The 7,500-nt window shown below is 46.4% G+C and overlaps 1 protein-coding gene across 1 annotated transcript in view; it reads right to left on the bottom strand.

Annotated features, from left to right (window-relative positions):
* Positions 1-7,500, bottom strand: part of LOC143298092 (neuromedin U receptor homolog nmur-2-like) — a 371,228-nt gene that overhangs the window by 362,600 nt on the left and 1,128 nt on the right. The window lies entirely within an intron of this gene.

Here is a 7,500-nt window from a genome sequence, read left to right on the forward strand (position 1 = left end):
GTTTTCCGCCACTTACAGTATCTTGAGACAGACAGACATACAGACAGACAGAAAGAGGCAGTCGCCAGTATTTTTCTCCCCCTCCACTAGACCTTGAGTAATGATGTGGACGTTAGTCATTCGGATGAGACGATAAGCCGAGGTCCCGTGTGCAGCATGCATTCAGCGCACGTAAAATAACCCACGGCAACGAAAGTGTTGTTCCTGGCAAAATTATGTAGGAACATCCACTTCGACAGGAAACCAAATAAAATTGCAGCCAAAAAAAATACAAAGAAAAGGGTAGCGCTGTCAGTGTAGCGACGCGCTCTCCCCAGTGAGAGCAGCCCGAATTTCAAACGGAGAAATCTATTGTGACAAAAAAGAGAAATAGAAATACAAATTCGGGCAGAGACAGAAACAGACTGAGACAGAGACAGGGAGAGAGCGGTGAGAGAGAGAGAGAGAGAGAGAGAGATAACGATAACGATAACGATAACGATAACAATAACGATCTTTTATTCAGATTAAGGCCAAAGCCCCTTACTGAAGGGGGTCATACATGAAAATAAATAAAGAAAATGACTTGACACGATAAAGCAACATCACAAATCAACCAAAAGTAGCTAATACAATACTCAGCAACATTCACAAAATAACTGTTCCCAGTCTCTTCAATGCTTCATGTAAGTATATGGCCAAGTTTTGTTGAGTAAGCTCATGTTTTGACATGAGCAAATTAGATATGAAAGCACAGGGATCTTTATAATATTCAGGTTGAATTAATCTTTGTCTGAGGTCACTCAAAGCAGGGCAACATAACAAAAAAATGCAATTCATCTTCCCTACCAAGGTTGCACAATCGACAAGTATATACATATTCACTCCAACTACAGTATCTGAAACTGTGAACAGCAATATCAGAAACACCGAATCTAAATTTTGTCAGTGCACTTTTTACATATCTGTTTATTTCCATGTTCTAATGTCAAGTGTATATGCTTTAATAACCTGACAATTGAGCATATAATTTTTCACTGTAGCTTGATGAAGCCTTTTGTACACGAAAGTGTGTCTTCACAAGTGACTGAGAACGTTGATGTTTTTGACTTTTTGCATTCATTATCAGTTGTTTCGCTTGTCGGTTTAACGACTTCTCTTTTACGAAGTCCTTTAAGTAATTTCCTGTAACTGTATTTAGAGGGGGTTTTTTTTGTTTGTTTGTTTGTTTGTTTTGTTTTGTTTTTCTTTCAAATTTCACCCACATTTTTACCCTCATTTGCCCAGTTTCCCCAAACCCTCCATTCATCCACATCTCCCACCCCTTCTAACCGATAATACTCAGATGTATTCATAAATACTTTTACAAAATGTCTTCAATCACCGATATGTGTGACGGGACATTAAACAAAAATTCCTTCCTTCCTTATTTCCATCCCAATATTATAGTTCAGTCCCCTGCGATGTTTCGAAGATTCTAAACTGCGCAAATCTATCGCTAGTTTCCATAATTATGGTCATGCCAGTCTTGCCACCTACAATCAACTATTCGCTGCCTAAAACACTCCATAAAACATACAATATCCTCAACACCCTGATTATCCCACACAAAAGAATAACCATAACAATTTAAGCACTGTCGAACACACGTTGCCCTTTTTTTCTTTTTCTTTTTTTCTTTTTTCTCCATTATTATCTAAAGAATACAACATCCAATAAGCTTTGAACGGATGCCTGTTTTCATTCATTCTTGTAAGTTTCAAGAGAGAGAGAGACACAGAGAGAGAGAGAGAGAGAGAGAGAGAGAGAGAGATGATGGAGACAGAGAAAGAGAGCGTTAAACGAGAGATACAGCAATGAGAGAGAGAGAGGGAGAAAGAGAAAGAGAGACAGGGAGAGAGAGAAAGAGAGACAGGGAGAGAGGGAAAGAGAGAGGGGGGAGGATAAAGGGTTCTCATGCAGTCGTGCATTGCTTCAGCTTTATCTCGCTGTGAGCTCATCCGTAACTAAGGACTTGTCAAAAATGTCAAATTTCCTTTCAAATGAGCTTCCAAATATGGAGGAGAATAGCTTCCTCTCTCTCTCTCTCTCTCGTGCGCGTGCACACACACACAAACACATACACACGCGCGCGTGCGTACGTACGCTCGCTCGCTCTCTCTCTCTCTCTCTCTCTCTCTCTCTCTCTCTCTCTCTCTCTCTCTCTTATCTTTCAAACTTCTCACCAATGCTTTTTTTTCCTTTTTATCACCAGTCTTCTTTAAACACAAGTGGGCATAAAGACGAAACGGCATATTCAAATGTGTGTGTGTGTGTGTGTGTGTGTGTGTGTGTGTGTGTGTGTGTGTGTGCAGTACAATTTCAAGGGGAGGAAGTACAGCCCTTCACTGACATCCTGACATGACAGACATGACAGCCCTTCACTGACATCCTGACATGACAGTGACATGACAAGCCTTCACTGACATCCTGACATGACAGTGACATGACAGCCCTTCACTGACATCCTGACATGACAGTGACATGACAGCCCTTCACTGACATCCTGACATGACAGTGACATGACAGCCCTTCACTGACATCCTGACCTGACAGATCTCAGTGACATGACAGCCCTTCACTGACAGGTGTACGTGTCGGCAGCAGCAAAGGAAAACAACTGCATCAGCATGCCGGCAGCCCGGAAAGAAAGTTTCCACCCAACACCCTCACCCCCCCGCTCCCTCCTTCCCCCGCCCACCTCCCCTTCGCCCCCACCCCCACCCCCAAGCACTTAGGCTGTGTAATCAATGGCAGATTGAAAACGGTCAGGAAGGAGAACGATCTCTCCAACACACGAGTCAAGGTGAGTGTTATGGCCCACGACCTAACTTCTCGGAGTGACGCCTGTCTCCTTGGAAATATAAGGCGTGGTGTGGTGTGGTGGTGGTGGTGGTGTTGGTGTGTGTGTGTGTGTGTGTGTGTGTGTGTGTGTGTGTGTGTCTGTGTGTGTGTGTGTTTGCGAGTATGTGAAAGTGCGCATGCATGTCCCTGTGTATATGTGTGTGTATATATGTGTATGTTTGTATGCGTGTGTACGGGCTCGCGTGCGCGCGTGTGTGTATTTGTGGTAAGAAATCCACTTTGATGGGCACACAAATATACAAACATGCACTCAAGGCCTGACAAGCCCACTGGGTTAAGCTGCTGTCAGGCATGTGCCTAGTGGTGTGGTGTAGCGTATATGGAGTTGTCCTTGAGAAAGTGAAACTGAAACGGTGGTGGCAGTGTGTGGGGGTGCAGAATCGTGTGTTTGTATGTATGTGTGGGGGTGCGTGCGTGTCTGTGTGTGTGAGAGAGAGAGTGTGAGAGTGTGAGAGAGAGAGAGAGGGAGAGACAGACAGTCAGACAGAGAGACAGGCAAATAGAGAGAGTGTGTGTGAGAGAGAGAGAGAGACAGACAGTCAGACAGAGAGACAGGCAAATAGAGAGAGTGTGTGTACAACTGATAGTTGTACGGACGTATCTGCATAATTCTGAGACGGGACTCCACCATGTTTCCTATGACTGAATCACATCTGATATGTACATGGAGGATGTCTGATGCAGAATGGACAATTAGCAGAAAGAAGAAAACCAAGTCATGTTCGCCGATGGGAGTTCAGGTTTTGTGCTGTGCGGCTGTCGTTGGTATGGCTGTTATGGGTATGGCTGTTATGGGTATGGCTGTTACGGGTATGGCTGTTATGGGTATGGCTGTTGTGGGTATGGCTGTTGTGGGTATAGCTGTTGTAAGCATGGCTGTTGGGGATATTGGCTGTTGTGGGTATGGCTGTTGTGGGTATAGCTGTTGTAAGCATGGCTGTTGTGGGTATAGCTGTTGTAAGCATGGCTGTTGGGGATATTGGCTGTTGTGGGTATGGCTGTTGTGGGTATGGCTGTTGTAAGCATGGCTGTTGGGGATATTGGCTGTTGTGGGTATGGCTGTTGTGGGTATGGCTGTTGTGGGTATGGCTGTTGTGGGTATGGCTGTTGTGGGTATGGCCGTTGTTGGTATGGCTGTTGTGGGTATGGCTGTTGTGGGTATGGCCGTTGTTGGTATGGCTGTTGTGGGTATGGCTGTTGTGGGTATGGCTGTTGTGGGTATGGCTGTTATGGGTATGGCTGTTGTGGGTATGGCTGTTGTGGGTATGGCTGTTGTGGGTATGGCTGTTGGGGTATGTGTCTTGTGGATTTGTGTGGTGTGCAGCAGTGGTGTTTCCATTCTCTTCCACTCTGTTATAATCGTGTGCATCTGCAGTCACGAGCAGCACTGCCGAACAGGAAGACAGGGAGAAACCAGTTTAATTCGCCGTTTTCGGCATGGAAGGAGCCATCAAAAGAAGGCCAAGTCCAGGCAGCCAGGGAAGGAGGCTATTGTGGACACTTCAAGTATACACCAGACCATTCTTCTACGGGTGAACGAGGCACTGGTGGAACTTAAACCGAAGGAGGGAACCAGTGAAGCTGCTGCTGACACAGACGCTTTCTCAAAAATGGTCCCTACCCTCGTCACGGCTCTCGTGACTGCTGTGGCTGTTGCGGTGGACGAGGTGATGAAGGGGGTGTTAGCCGTGATGGGGGAGCACATCAGTCCAGCCACGTCGGCCCCTGTTGCTGACAGAACACTTGTGGCTGGTATACGTCGGCTGACATATGAAAATGACAGACTACAGCAATACACCAGGAGAGAGTCAGTCAGAATGGCTGACATCCAGATGACAGACTACAGCAATACACCAGAAGAGAGTCAGTCAGAATGGCTGACATCCAGATGACAGACTACAGCAATACACCAGGAGAGTCAGTCAGAATGGCTGACATCCAGATGACAGACTACAGCAATACACCAGGAGAGAGTCAGTCAGAATGGCTGACATCCAGATGACAGACTACAGCAATACACCAGGAGAGAGTCAGTCAGAATGGCTGACATCCAGATGACAGACTACAGCAATACACCAGGAGAGAGTCAGTCAGAATGGCTGACATCCAGATGACAGACTACAGCAATACACCAGGAGAGAGTCAGTCAGAATGGCTGACATCCAGATGACAGACTACAGCAATACACCAGGAGAGAGTCAGTCAGAATGGCTGACATCCAGATGACAGACTACAGCAATACACCAGGAGAGAGTCAGTCAGAATGGCTGACATCCAGATGACAGACTACAGCAATACACCAGGAGAGAGTCAGTCAGAATGGCTGACATCCAGATGACAGACTACAGCAATACACCAGGAGAGAGTCAGTCAGAATGGCTGACATCCAGATGACAGACTACAGCAATACACCAGGAGAGAGTCAGTCAGAATGGCTGACATCCAGATGACAGACTACAGCAATACACCAGGAGAGAGTCAGTCAGAATGGCTGACATCCAGATGACAGACTACAGCAATACACCAGAAGTCAGTCAGAATGGCTGACATCCAGATGACAGACTACAGCAATACACCAGGAGAGAGTCAGTCAGAATGGCTGACATCCAGATGACAGACTACAGCAATACACCAGGAGAGAGTCAGTCAGAATGGCTGACATCCAGATGACAGACTACAGCAATACACCAGAAGAGAGTCAGTCAGAATGGCTGACATCCAGATGACAGACTACAGCAATACACCAGGAGAGAGTCAGTCAGAATGGCTGACATCCAGATGACAGATGTGGCAGCCAAGGCCATGACTGTCCTGAGAGATGCGGGGGTCAAGGTAGAGGTCAATGACATCGCTGCCTGTCACAGAGCTGGGAAGCCCAAGAATGGATCCAGGCCCGTCCTCATCAAGTTTGTATCCAGGTGGAAGAGTCAGGAGGTAATGAAGCTGAAGAAGAACCTCCAGGGTAAAGATGGATACAGCTCTGTCTTTGTCAACGACGACCTGACTCCACTGCGCGCTACACTGTTGGGGTACGTTAAGAGTTTACCCACTGTGGAAAGGGCGTGGACATCAGAAGGCAAGATATTCTGCCGCACCAAGTCGCCGCCTGGCCTGACTCCTGAGCATCACCCCAAGCCTGTATGTATTGCAAGTCCAGACGATCTGTTTAAAGTGGGTGTGGATGATTACTCAAGGCTGGGCCTGTCCCACCTGGTGTTTGCCAATGACGCTGTGGGTGAGGGAGCTTCAGAGGAGTAGGAGCAGCGCTGCCCCGGGGACAGCTAGGACGCCAGTTACTTGGCCATGTTCCTCAGGCAAAAAAAAAAATCGGGAATGATGATGACTGTGTCAGTGAAGGTGCCAGCGTTTGTTTCAATAGCGGGCTTGTTTTTGTCAGTGGTGGAATATCAGCGGCTAAGCCGTGATTCGAACCAGCGCGCTCAGATTCTCTCACTTCCTAGGCGGACGCGTTACCTCTAGGCCATCACTCCACATGTGTTCACTGCCTTACCAACCCTAGACACAGTGGATATTTGTTCACTGCCTTACCAACCCTACACACAGTGGATGTGTTCACTGCCTTACCAACCCTAGACACAGTGGATATGTGTTCACTGCCTTACCAACCCTAGACACGGTGGATATGTGTTCACGGGCCCGGTGGTTGTAAAACGCTATGTGACTTAACCCTTTGTTTTCAGCTACACTGTGTCGTACAAGGCAAAGCAAAAGACATCAAAACAGTCAGATCAGAAACAAGGACTTCATTGTAGAGTGCATGATATGATAAATGTACCCTCATTCGTATTCTATGCGCACGCGCGTGCTCGTTTTGTGTGTGTGTGTGTGTGTGTGTGTGTGTGTGTGTGTGTGTGTGTGTGTGTGTGTGTGTGTGTGTGTGTGTGTGTGTGAGTGAGTGTTCATATCTTTCTGTCCGCATATCAAATCGTCCAATGCAACATGTCGAAGAAATGCTGTTCATAGCAGTCTATGTCGCACGAAACCAAATGTGTTGTTGATGCTGTCATCATTGTTGTTGTTGTGTTCTTTGTTTTCACCTTTGGAACCAGGAAAAACCTCGAGTACATGGCTATACTGGGTGCTTTGTAAAAATAACACAATTCAGTGAAGCTGTTGTATTTTGTCTCTGTTCAATATTTGGTCTGTTTGTAATTTGTATTATTGTGTTGGGGCATGTTGTCGTTGTTCTCTTATGTAATCATGTGCTGTTGTGCATTATCAAGTACTTTTGTATGATGTTGTTTCATCGCAGGCGTTCCCAGCCCACTATGTGCCTGGCCAACCCTACGTCAGCACTGTTGTTTGTGGTGATGAGGATTAATAGTAGTAGTAACAGTAACAGTAATAGCAGTAGTAGTAGAAGTAGTAGCATCGTCACTTTAACTCTCTCCATACGAACGGCGAAAGAGACGACGTTAGCAGCGTTTCACCCCAGTTACCATCATCAAAATATTGCAAGCGGAGGGCTCTTATACTGAAGAGGTGAATGTTGACAAAGAATACGACAATTCTGACGACGGAAGCTATAGGTTGGGTCATTCAGACACCCACTGGACATCCGAGGGGTCTGTGTAGAGGAGAAGAGAGGACTGGCCG

This window comes from Babylonia areolata, chromosome 23, assembly GCF_041734735.1.
Source record: "Babylonia areolata isolate BAREFJ2019XMU chromosome 23, ASM4173473v1, whole genome shotgun sequence".
NCBI lineage: Eukaryota > Metazoa > Mollusca > Gastropoda > Neogastropoda > Buccinidae > Babylonia > Babylonia areolata.